Genomic DNA, 13,026 nt, shown 5'->3' with positions numbered 1-13,026 from the left:
GAAATATTCTTGCCAAACCTGAATCTAATAAAGTCTTTAGATTTAACTTCAAGTTTACAGAAAATATGGGAGATACAGAAATACAGGAGATATCAGATAAATCTCACTGATAGTGGGACATTCCAAGGTTCAACTGGAACTATTTCTTCAACAAATCGATGTCATGGAGAAAAGAGCAGGAAAGGAACCATTCAAGATTAAAGGAGACTTAAGAGATAACAGCTAAACACACTTTATGTTCTTGATTAGGTCTTACTTTGTCCAATCATCTGTAAGACATTTTTGGAACAACTACAGAAATCAGAATATGAACTGGGTATTAGATAATATTAGGGTATCACTATAAACCATTTAAGTATTGGCCTTAAAAATCTTATTTTTTTTGAAGGATGGGATTAACATATACATACTACTATCTACAAAATAGATACAAAAAAATGTTTGCTAAAGCTTTTAGGAAAGCTTATAGTACAAAGAACTATACTTAGTATTTTGTAATAACCTGTAAGGGAAAAGAATCTTAAAAAGAATATGTGAGTGTATGCGTGTGTGGGTATAACTGAATCAATGTGCTGTAACAGCTGAAACTAACACAACATTGTAAATCAACCATATTGCAATTTAAAAAAAAAAGAGTATCTCTAGAAAAAATTCTATTTTTTAGAGATGCATACTGGATATGTAAGGTAAAATATCATATCTATAATTTATTTTAACACAAAAAAAATATGTTAAAACATATGGGAAAACATTTACAACTCAAATCTTAGAAAAAGATATGTTGGTGCTGTTGGTACTTATTATCCAATTTTACTTTCCTGAATCTTCAAAAATTTTATAATTAAGAAAAGAAAATGTGGACACAGCTTCCAGGAAAACGCATCAAACATATTTTCCCTATCCCTCGTGCTAAGCACAACTAGGATTCAGGACATTATATATAAACTAAACATAAGAAGACTTTGAAGAATGGAGAGACAGCAGACTGGCTAGGGACCTTGGAACCCAAAGAACAACACAATGGCGAGTTCCTTGGCTTCTGTTTTGCCTCCTATATCCCAGACTTAGAGCTGAAGAAGCAGGTAACTCAGAAATGCCAACAGGTACAGACAATAAAAGCACTCACAAAACAAAAGCTTTTTCTCCTGTCAAAGAATCAGAAAAGGGGCAGCCTAGCAAGACAGAAAACTTTTAGACAATAACCATTCCATTCCACATACACACACACACCAAAAAAACACAAAAGTGCGAAAAGCAATGGAGGAAAGACAGCCTTTTCAACAGTTAGTACTGGAGCAATCACACGTTTTAAACAGATAACCACAACCTAAGTCTCTCACCTTATACAAAAATTAACTCAAATGGATCATGGACGAAAATGTAAAACAAAAAACAATAAACATAGGAAAAAAACATAAGAGAAAAATCTCCTAGATCCAGAATTAAGTGATTTTTTATGGGGGGTGGGGGGGCGCTGTGCCCAAAGCATGCAAAAGTTCCTGGGGCCAGGAATCACATCTTCACCTCGGCAGTGACTGAGCCACAGCAGTGACAATACCAGATCCTTAACTGGTGGAACTCCAAGTGAATTGTTTTTAGACCTGACACCAAAAGCATGATCCATAAAAGGAAAAAATTAACAAATCCAGACATCATCAAAATCAAAGACTTTCACTCTGCAAAAGACCCTTTTGAGAGAATGAAAAGTTAAACTACAGAGTGGGAAGAAACTTTCAAACAACATATCTGACAAAGGACCAGTAACTACTACTCAAAACAGAATCATTTAAAATCAATAAATAAATAAAAGGAAATAATTCAATTAGAAAATAGAAGACACACACAGACATTTCAACTAAGAGGATATACAGAGGGAAAATAAGCACATGGGAAGAGATTCAAAATGACTAGCTATCTGAGAAATAGAAACTAAAACCACAGTGAGATACCACTACATACCTACCATAATGACTAAAATAAAAAACAGTGACAAAACTAAATGATGGCAAGGATGCAGAGAAGCTGGATCACTCATACAAGTCCTAGAAGGAATATAAAATGGTACACCTTCTCAGGAAAACAGTTTGGCATTTTCTCAAACGCATCACACCACTACAATCCAACCCAGTAACTAGACTTCTAGAAGTTTATCCAAGAGAAGTAATATGACATATTCACACAAAAACTTAAACACAGATGTTCATAGCAGCTTTCTTTGTTAACAGCCAAAACTTGAACCCAGCTGCCCTTTGATAGGTTGAATGGTGAAATTAACGGAGGCACATCCAATGTGGTGAAATATTACTCAGCAACAAAAAAGAATGAACTACTGACACATGCAACAACCTGGATCAAACTCCAGGGAATTATGCTCAGTGAACAGAGCCAGTGGCAAAAGGTTACACAGTGTACGATTATATTTACATAACATACTTGAGATTGAAATAACAAAATTATGGAAGTGGAGGACACAAGAGTGGTTAGCCAGGGATTAAGGAGAGGATGGAGTGAGAGGAAAGTGAATGTGACTACAAAGGGCAACAACCCTCGTGGTGATGAAAATGTTCTATATCCTGATCAATATCCTGGTTGTGATATTATTAGAGTTTCACAAGATGTTACCATAGAGGAAGACTGCGTAAAGTGTATAGCACCTCCATGTAATTTTTTTAACTGTGAAGTGCATGCACAATTATGTTAAAATACTTAAGAAAAAAAAATATTCCCCCCCAAAAAAAAATATGGGAAAAAAAAAAGAAAGTAAATGTTCAGACATACCTCAGGAATATTGCAGGTTCAGCTACAGACGACCACAATAAAGCAAATATTGCAATAAATGAGTCACGCAATTAATAATAGCTTACTATGTAATCTCTTAGGTGTGCAACAGCACTATGCTTAAAAAAACAATGTACATAACTTAAAAATACTCTGCTGCTAAAAAGCCACTAACCATCATCTGAGCTCTGAGAAGTTGTAATCTTCATGGAGGATCTTGCCTTGATGTTTCATGGCTACTTACTTATCGAGGTGGTGGTCACTTAAGGGTGGGGTAGCTGAGGCAATTGTTTTTGTCTTTTTAGGGCCACAAGTGCAGCACATGGAGTTCCCAGGCTGGTGGTCGAATCGGAGCCACAGCTGCCAGCCACAAGCCACAGTCATGCCAGATCTGAGGCCCATCTGTGACCTACACCACAGCTCACAGCAATGCTAGATTCTTAACCTCTGAACGGGGCCAGAGATCAAACCCACATCCTCATGGATACTAGTTGGGTTCGTTACCACTGAGCCACAACAGGAACTCCCAATTTTTTTAAATTAGACAACAATGCAGTCTGCCTCATCAACTGAGTCTTCCTTCCACGAACAATTTCTCTGTAAGCATGCAATGCTCTTTAATAGCATTTTACCCACAGTAGAAATTCTTTTGAAATTAAAGTCAATCCTCTCAAACCCTCCCTCTGCTTTGTCAACTAAGTTATGTAATACTCTAAATCCTTTGTTGTCATTTCAACAATTTTCACAGGATCTTCATCAGAAGTAGATTCCATCTCAAGAAACTACTTTCTTTGCTCAAACCTAAGAAGCCACTCCTCATCCATCTAAGTTTTAAGACTGCGGCAATTAGTCACTTTTTCAGACTCTACTTCAATCACAGGCCTCCTCTTTCCCTAGATGCAGCGCCGGTGCACGTGACCCATGCCTGCCAGAGCAACTCATCCTCCTGGCCAGAGTGACTGGTTCAGAGTTGGACATGACAAGTCCAGCCAATCAGAATCATCATAAGAACTTCTCCTCTATGCCAGGGCTCACAGGAGAGCTGGCTTCTCTTTCACTGAAGTAGCCAAGTTAGGAGAATATCAACTTGAGGATACTGGGGGGCATCTTTTTTTCCTAAGTTTTATTGAAGTAGAATTAATTTATAAAGCTGTGATAATTTCTGCTGTACAACAAAGTGACCCAGTCATACAGAGACACATATCCATTCTCTCTCAAGATTCTTTTCCCACATAGATGATCACAGAATACCAGGCAGAGTTCTCTGTGCCATACAGCAGGTCCCCACTGGCCAATCAGTCCACATACTTCTGTGTGTATATGGGGGCGGCCATCTTTCTGGCCACAAAGCAGAAGCCTGCATAAGGAAGCCAGCCTTATAAGAACCCAAGAGATAAAGAGCAATACCGACTTAATTTGAGCACCTGGATCCAACTAATGCCTGAGGCCAGATGCAGCCCAGCTGTGTGAGCTAATAAACTCCCTCTGCAGCCTAATTCGTGTTGAGTTTTCTGCTCTTGGAAACAAGAACCCTGGCCAACTCCGCACACTAGGTAAGGTGAAATGAACTAGGCGGATTTTTCTCAAATTGTTTCTATCAATTAACAGTGAAAAAATAGTTGTTTAATCAAATAAATTTGAGAAATTCTGCCTTTTACAGATTCCCAGTATGCGTTAGTTGAGCAAGGACTGGGCAAAACAAAGTAAAGAAATTCATTTGTCTTAGGAATTTTCTGAAAATTTCTCACAGATCTCCTCCTCATGAGGCTGCAGACAATACTGAAAACAGAAGGCCTGAATGAAGCAGCCCCTCAGATTCCCTCCCATATTCTGCAGATGGGTGACTTCATTCTCTTAATGGGAAATGGTTCTTTGCCCATATATCAATCTGCTACTAAGAGTGAACTGCTCACCTCCCTAAAAACAATCCCTCTACTCTGACCTGCTCCAGCCCAGAATCCCAGCAATGCTCCCTCTTCCTGCATCATCGCTGTCTCTCTACTGAGTCACTACCATCTGGGTATAAACATACTGTTATTTTTCTCATTTAAAAAACAAAAACCTTATCTTGACCCCACTTCCTCTACGTACTCTCTCTATCCCATTTCTAGTGGGTTTGTTTGTTTGTTTGTTTTTGCTTTTTAGGGCCACACCCCCAGCATATGGAAGTTCCCAGGCTAGGGGTCAATTCAGAGCTACAGCTGCCTGCCTACACCACAGCCACAGCAATGCAGGATTCAAGCCGCATCTGCGACCTACACCACAGCTCATGGCAATACCAGATCCCCAACCCACTGAATGAGGCCAGGGATCAAACCGCATCCTCATGGACACTAGTTGGATTCGCTTCAGCTTTGTCACAACGGGAACTCCCCATTTTTAGCCTTTAAAAGAAAACTCTTTGCAAGACCTCGCTCCTATTTCCCCCTTCAACTCTCTAATAAGCCAGGCTTTCACCCCCCCCCCCCCCCACCAAAGCTGCCCATCATGATCCCAGTGAGTCGCAATAATGTACACAATGGTCAATTCTCAGTCATCTGACTCAACCCCCTCGGCAGCACCTGACACTACTGACCATTCACTGCCTCCCTAAGATATTTTCTTCAGGGGCTTCTGGGATCCCATACTCTCCGAGCTCTCCTCCTATCATGTTAGCCACTGCCCACGTCCCCTCTGCTGGTTCCTCCTCATCTCTCCAGCTTCTCATGGTTGGAATGGCCCCATGGCTCCGTTACAGGACCTCTTCTCTTCTCTGGTTACAGACACACCCTAGGTGATCTCATCCAGCCTTGAAATACCAAATATATGCTTACATAACCAGCCCCAGTCCTCCCCTCAACTTCAGACTCGGATGTCCAACCACCTATTCAACACCCCTGATTGAATGTCCAGTAGTTTATTCCAAACTTAAAAGTCGAAAACAGAACTCTTGATCCTCTCCGCACCAACCTTCCACACACTCAGGCCAAAAATCCCGGAATCGTCCCTCGTTCCCCTCTTCCCTTCACCCTAAAACCAATCTACCAACAAAATCCTATCGGCGCCATCTTCCAAATATACTCAGAATCTGACTATTTCCAATCACAACCATTTCTGTCCAAACCAACATTAACTCTTACCTGGATTATGGTTAATAGTCATCCTGCTTCTACCCTTTATTCCCAAAGGACACTTGCAGCACATAAGCCAGGGATCCCTTTAAAACCTAAATTCATCTCAAGCTTCTGATCAAAACCAGCCATTGGTATTCTGTCTCAGATTAAAAACCCTCAGGGAAGAAATCGCCACAAAGGTCTGCAAGGACATACATAATCGACTTCCCATTACCCTCTGACCGTATTTCCCACCGATCTCCCCTGTCACCGCCCTTTCATTCTATTCAGGCACATAGGCTTCCTGGCTAATTCATGCCCACCAGGCATACACTCATCTCAAGGTCTTGCCTGGAACGCCTTCAAGCCCTTTGGGATTTTTCTCAATGTCACAGTGAGGCCTTTCTGAGCAACTCCCACCTCACCATGTACACACACTTCCTTCCTCCTCTCCTGCCTTGACTTCTTACCATGGCCCTTCATCGCCTGCTTAGCTATTAGAGGGGAGCAAACCTGCCACCTGGAAATGTGTCTCTGGCATGTGAATTATTTAGAGCCGAAAACAAAGCCCAAAAAACTCAGGAAGAAACTTTGCCCTTCCCCTTGCCTGTGTAAAAGAATGTAAATAGGGCACCTGTTCCAGGAAGGGAGCCAGCGCCCCAGATAACCATAGTAGGAACCACGTGCAGAGACAGGGAGGAACCTGGCAAAGTCTGTTTGCTAAAATTCCTCTGATACCAAACAATTGCTTTTCCACTTCATGGCAACTGCTTTCCTTCTCTTTGAGATCCCAAACCACTACCCCCCAAATCCTCTTTTGTCTTTAGCTGAAGATGGTATTTAAGGTAAATGTTACAGCCATCTTGAAGAGTTGCTCAGGTTTTTTTTGAGTCTCTCTCTGAGTCATCCAACTTTCATTTGATTTGCTCCTGTTAATCTATTCCTTAGACCAGCCAGAAGAACTGAGAAGGGTAGAGGAAAATTTCTTCTTCCACAGCAGTATGTTCATTACTGTGTTACTATCTCTACTAAGATACATACCCCGGAGGGAGGGGGTGTAAAAGGCTTCTGGGTGCTTTATCCCAGGTGCTGCCTAGAATGATCTCGAACATTCCAGCTTCTCAATAAATATTTTTGTCTGTACACTACCCAGTCTAACAAAACATGGCCCCAAGCTGCTACTCCTGCCACCTCCCACTCTGCTCCGACTGTAATAACCTTTCAGACATTCCCCAGGCATGCCAAACTAGCTTCTGACTCAGGGCCTTCACACTTGCTATTCCTCTGCCTAGAATATCATCCCCAGATATTTGAACGGCCTGCTGCCTACTTTTCTACTCAAATGACACCTCCTCCGAGAGACTTCTTCCTAACCACCCTATCTAAAGTAGCCACACACAGATAAGGGATCCCACATACTCTCACTGACCTCTAAGCCTGCTTTATGCTGCATTTTTCTTCCTAACAGTTACCTACTTGACATCATATATATATAACTGCATCTGTCTTTCTCTCTACAGTGTAAGCTCCAAGAACAAAGGGGCCCTCTCTTTTTCACCACTATAACACCTATAACAATGCCTAGCACACAGCAGGCACAGAATATTTGTTGAATGAATGGATGAATGAATAAAATGCTTGTTTAAGCTGAATTCAGTTAGTCTTTTTATAACAGAGAAGGAAATTCTTACACTGGGTGGGGAGGTGAGACAAATACCTAACCCTCACATGCCCTTCTATCACTATGATTTTATGAAACAACTAAGTTAAGTGTGAAAGACCGGGTCGTGCCTTTCAATGTTACTAAAGAATGACTTGAGGACTATAAATGTAATGACGTATTAAAAGCCCTATTTTTTTTTTAATTTCACAACTGTGGATGAATCCACTAAAGGAAAAGAGTATGGAAGGAGAGAGATGAAAAAGCATCCACTGCAGTAGACCTAAGTATCAGAGTCTGGGAGGCAGAGCACACCGCTAAGCCTCTTCTTTTACAGAACTGAAGTCCAGGGGAACTAAAGGATCTGTTCACTGATAGAGCTAGAATTAGAACCTAGGGCTCCTCTCAACAGCAACCTCTCCCCACATGGCTCCGCCTCACTGGCAAAGCACACGTAGTAAGAGTCTAATGCGACCCTAAGAAAGAAAAACATTCCATGAAGAAAAAAAAAAGAGGGTGCAAAGGAAAAACCGGCAACTCACTTATGAAATGCAAATAGCCATTAAGCATAGGAAAGAATGCTCCAACACGCTAACAGCATGTGTTTAACCAGAGTTATTTTCCATCTACCCCACAGATAAAAAAGACTGACAAAAACCCTACTGTTAGCTACAAGCATGGAAAAACTGGCATACCCTTTCTGAAGGGCAATCTGGCAATGCATATCAAACTTTAATACATAATAAACAACAAGGTCCTTAAATAGCACAGGGAAAGATATCCAATCTCCTAGGATAAACCATACTGGAAAAGATATAAAAAAGAATACACACACACACACACAAAACTGAGTCACTCTGCTATACCTCAGAAATTAGCACAACACTATAAATATATTGTTCTAATTAAAATACATATTTTATACTTTATATAAAAATATTTTACATTTTAGATATTTTTATGTATAATTATATATATATATCCTTTGACCTATCAATCCCATTACTAGAAATTTACTCTGAGACAAATGAACCAAATATATTATGCAGACATTCCTAAACCTGCCTGCCTATCATAAGCACTTGAACAAACTCCCTCATCACTATTAATAAGCTTAAGTTTTTACTTCCAACAAACTGGAAAGGGAATTGGTAGTCTTAAGAAATTATTAAATAAGTGACTAGTATGGAAATGAAAGTCTGGGAATAAAAGGAAAGCAAGGTAATAGTTAAATGTAACAACAGACTCATACAGTTTTTTCTCAAAAGGAGAGGAAATCAGTTTAATAAGGGGAAGAAAAACACTAAGTGAAAAAGGAGATGCTGAAAATGATGGAGAGCAAACAGTATCAGAGTACTGGTTACTTATACGAGAGAGCTTTTATAACAGTAAATACCCAGGACCCATCTGCATTAGAATCTCCAGAGTGGAAGGAGTTCCTCTTATGGCTCAGTGGGTTAAGTATCCATGAGAACGTGGGTTCGATCTCTGACTTTACTCGGTGGGTTAAGGATCCAGCGTTGCCATGAGCTGCAGTGCAGGTCACAGACATAGCTCAGATCTGGCATTGTTGTGGCTGTGGCATAGACCAGAAGCTCTAGCTCTGATTCATTCATCTCCTAGCATGGGAATTTTCATATGCCGCGGGTGCAGACCTAGAAAGACAAAAAAAAAAAAAAAAAAGAATCTCCAGGAGCTCCCATCGTGGCGCAGTGGTTAACAAATCCAACTAGGAACCATTAGGTTGCAGGTTCGATCCCTGGCCTTGCTCAGTGGGTTATGGATCCGGCATTGCCGTGACCTGTGGTGTAGGTTGCAGACGCGGCTTGGATCCTGTGTTGCTGTGGCTCTGGCGTAGGCCGGCTGCTATGGCTCTGCTTAGACCCTTAGCCTGAGAACATCCATATGCCGCAAGAGCAGCCCAAGAAATGGCAAAAAGACAAAAAAAAAAAAAAAAGAATCTCCAGAGTGGAATTTAAGGATGGGAACTTAAACTTCCCAGATGATTTCACTATACACCCCTGACCCAGAACTACTCTAACTACTGTTCTCCCACAGCAAAGATTCTTAGTCTTGAGTGTTCATTATATTCATCTGAGGAGCTATGGAAAATTACCAGCAACTGAGCCCTTGACTAGTTGAATCCAACTCTCAAACAGTGCCTGGGCATCAGTATTTCTTAAAACTTTCCAATGGTTTTCCTATGTGATGCCATAATTCTGAACCAAAGTCCTACACCAGTAGTTTTCACAGTGTGGTTCCCACAACTGCACAATTACTGTCACTGGAGAACTCGCTAGAAATGAAAAGTACTGGGTACCACCCAAACCTGCTGAATCAGATATTCTCAGTAAAGCTCAACAATCTCTAACAAGCTGTCCAGGTGATTTTAACACGCACTAAAGTTTGAAGATCCCTATGCTAGAGTTATTCTTCATAAAAATCATCCAGTATGCTTGTCAAAAGTGCATTACCTGCTCAGATGATTTTCAACAAAAATGCCAAGAAAATTCAGTGGGGAGAATACTGTTTTCAACAAATGGTGCTGGGACAACTGAACAGCCACGTGCAAAGAATAAAACTGGATTCCTGCTTTACATAATACACAGAAGTTCACTCAAATTGATTATAGACCTAAATTGAAGAGCTAATGCTATAAAACTCTTATAACAAATCATAGGTGTAAATGTTCATGACATTAAGAGATGCTTTCTTAGTTATGACACCAAAAAAGCAAGCAACAAAAGAAAAAACAGACTGGGCTTACATTTAAAACTTTCCTGCTTCAAAGGATATTATCAACAAAGTGAAGAGACAACTCATATAATTGGAGAAAATACTTGCAAATCACAGGTCTGGTAAAGGTCTAGTATCAAAATACATACAGAACATTACAATCCAATAATAGAAAGACAAATGACCCAATGTAAAATAAGAGCAAAATTTCTGAACAGACCGTTCTCCAAAGAAGACAGACGAATGACCAATACTACATGATAAAACATCAAATCATTAGCTATCAGGGAAACACAAATCAAAACCACAAAGAGATACCACTTAACACACACCAGGTTGGCTAGAATAAGAGAACAACAATGTTGATGAAGATGTGGAACAGATCACCCAGAGGAAAAAGAACAGAATTAGAAGAGGAGAGGGGACAAGACCAAGCCTCAAGAGACTCCACATTTAACTGCCAAATAAAAGAGAACCAGCCTATAGTGAAGATCAAGAAGCAGGAGTTCCCGTCATGGCGCAGTGGTTAACGAATCCGACTAGGAACCATGAGGTTGCGGGTTAGGTCCCTGCCCTTGCTCAGTGGGTTAACGATCCCGCGTTGCCGTGAGCTGTGGTGTAGGTTGCAGACACGGCTCGGATCCCGCTTTGCTGTGGCTCTGGTGTAGGCTAGTGGCTACAGCTCCGATTCGACCCCTAGCCTGGGAACCTCCATATGCCGCGGGAGCGGCCCAAGAAATAGCAAAAAGACAAAAAAAAAAAAAAAAAAAGACCAAGAAGCAGCCACCAAAGAAGGAAGAAAACAGTGGGTCACAGAAGGAAAAGGAAGCGAGCATGTCAAAGCGGTGAACATGATCAGTGGTGCTCAATGCAGGTGATGAAAGGTTAAGTCAAATGAATGAAAATGTTCCTTGAATTTAGTGATATGGAGATCATGGCACTTCCATATAATAATGGCAGCAAAATCACTAAGAAATTAAAACTGGGCTACCTTTCTGCACATCATAATGTGTAACATGTCACTCAAACATAAGAGGTTTAAAATAAACAAGTACCTTGATTATCTCCAAACAGTCTCAAATCTTCTTAAAGACAAGTCTGGAAAACAAAAACTGATTAGAAAAAAACAAGCTCTAAACCAGTTCACGAAACTACAGTAAGGACTCTTTAAAACTACCTAAACGGGATTAAACTCCATAAAAGCTGCTTTACAGGTAAGGTTAACGATGTTCGATCCTACTCCCAATTTCTTGCTGATTAGGACAGGTATGATAACATCTGCCGTATTTGCCATGACTGAGACCCAGCGTCTGGCCATAGTTAATAAACACTATCTAGCACAACAACACGTCGGCGTGATTTAAGAAACACTGATAATTACAAAACAGGTGTAGGGCAATGAACTAAGTATCTACATCACCTCCCAACCGAAAGACACGTGTCGTCTCGAGATTCAGAGAGAGGTTTTAACAGTGAACGAAAAGGAAAAGTGAAAAAACAAGACACCTGATCTTCAGACCAACTTCAGTTTAAATGCTTATTGAGATGCAACTCTAGGAAACCTAGGTCACTGCAAACTTCCCACAAACTCACTAACACAGAAAATGGGAGCACGAAAGACGCTAGATCTGACGATGAGGAATATGGTCCCTTAAATGCCCCTTATACAGCCCCCCTATAAGACCAATGACCCCGTCCTCGCTTCTGGCAGAGCTACCTGCCTCTCAATTCCCCCAGCCCAGCTGGTAGGTTCCCTTTTAACTGCAAAACCAACCAGCAAACGACCCAAGAAAGACTGAAAGTGGGGAAATGAGGCTCCGCCATAAAAGGAGCTCTAGACAAACTCTGCCCCACCGGCCACCTTACCCAGTAGTCAGGAAATTACAAACTAGATCAAAGTAAAAGAATCCCACACGCTACTCGCCGGAAACTGCAGAGGCTTTAGCTGGAGCTCGCCATGACACATCCCGCCGCGTTTATTTACGCATGCTCGGCGACGGTGGCCCGGAGAGATCAAATTGCATCAAGGCTGAGCGTGCGCGTTCAGGTCTAACTCAATCATCTAAAGATTATACACTCGACTCCTTTGATTGCAAGAGAGAAAATACCACCTCCAAGACCCCGGATTCTTAGACTCGTTTAATAGCTAACTTCTCCTGAGCTCTTACTATGTATCGGGCACTGTGTTCAGCGCTTTACGTAAACATCATCTCCCCACTTTTTTATTATTATTCTTATTAAGGATGGAATGGAGGAAACTGTCAGTTTAAGTACTTGCCCAGAGTGGCTCTGCCGGTAGTGACTGCCCTCTGTCCTGAACACAACTTTCCCCACTCCAAAAGAACCTGCTCAATTTATTACATTTACCAGTTTCCTCAGCCTTTGTGAAAAGAGGTCATATTAAAGAAAATGGAAAAGGGTAAAGAAAGAACAGTTGGAATTAAACCTGAGAGAGATCAGTGAACACTAAGCAAGTTTGTTTTTGTTTTTTTGATGCTCAGAAGACAGTTTAGGAGCAGCAGTTTAGCAGAGAAAGACAACTTTCACAGAGTATATACAGATTTTGACCTGGTTACCTTACATGTATTATCTCACCTTATTATTTTACCCAAGATACTGTATTTGACCTTGTTTACCAAGAAAACATCTCCACTTTAGAAAGTGAAAACAGCAGACCATTAACAGAAAGTTAGACTATTGCCTGACTCTGGGTTTCATAGTGATTTGGCAGAATCGCCTTATTTTTTAAATGCCTTTTCT

The 13,026-nt window shown here is 40.9% G+C and overlaps 1 protein-coding gene across 8 annotated transcripts in view; it reads right to left on the bottom strand.

Annotated features, from left to right (window-relative positions):
- The window catches only part of CDKAL1 (CDK5 regulatory subunit associated protein 1 like 1), a 654,131-nt gene extending 641,879 nt beyond the window's left edge, over positions 1 to 12,252 (bottom strand). For 3 of the 8 annotated variants that reach the window (XM_047795484.1, XM_047795482.1, XM_047795487.1), the window contains exons 1-2: positions 12,133 to 12,246; positions 11,322 to 11,378 (exon numbers count right to left, since the gene is read on the bottom strand). The gene's annotated coding sequence lies outside the window, so the exon portion shown is untranslated. Of the gene's footprint in view, positions 1 to 11,321; positions 11,379 to 12,132 lie in introns of all 8 variants that reach the window. The other 5 variants (XM_047795481.1, XM_047795488.1, XM_047795489.1 and 2 more) reach the window with 3 other exon arrangements.
- Positions 12,253 to 13,026: the final 774 nt, after the last annotated feature.

The sequence above is a fragment of the Phacochoerus africanus genome, chromosome 9, assembly GCF_016906955.1.
Source record: "Phacochoerus africanus isolate WHEZ1 chromosome 9, ROS_Pafr_v1, whole genome shotgun sequence".
NCBI classification, from domain to species: Eukaryota; Metazoa; Chordata; class Mammalia; order Artiodactyla; family Suidae; genus Phacochoerus; species Phacochoerus africanus.
The sequence above is the reverse complement of the archived record's forward strand: the minus strand, read 5'-3'. Positions and strand labels throughout refer to the sequence as shown.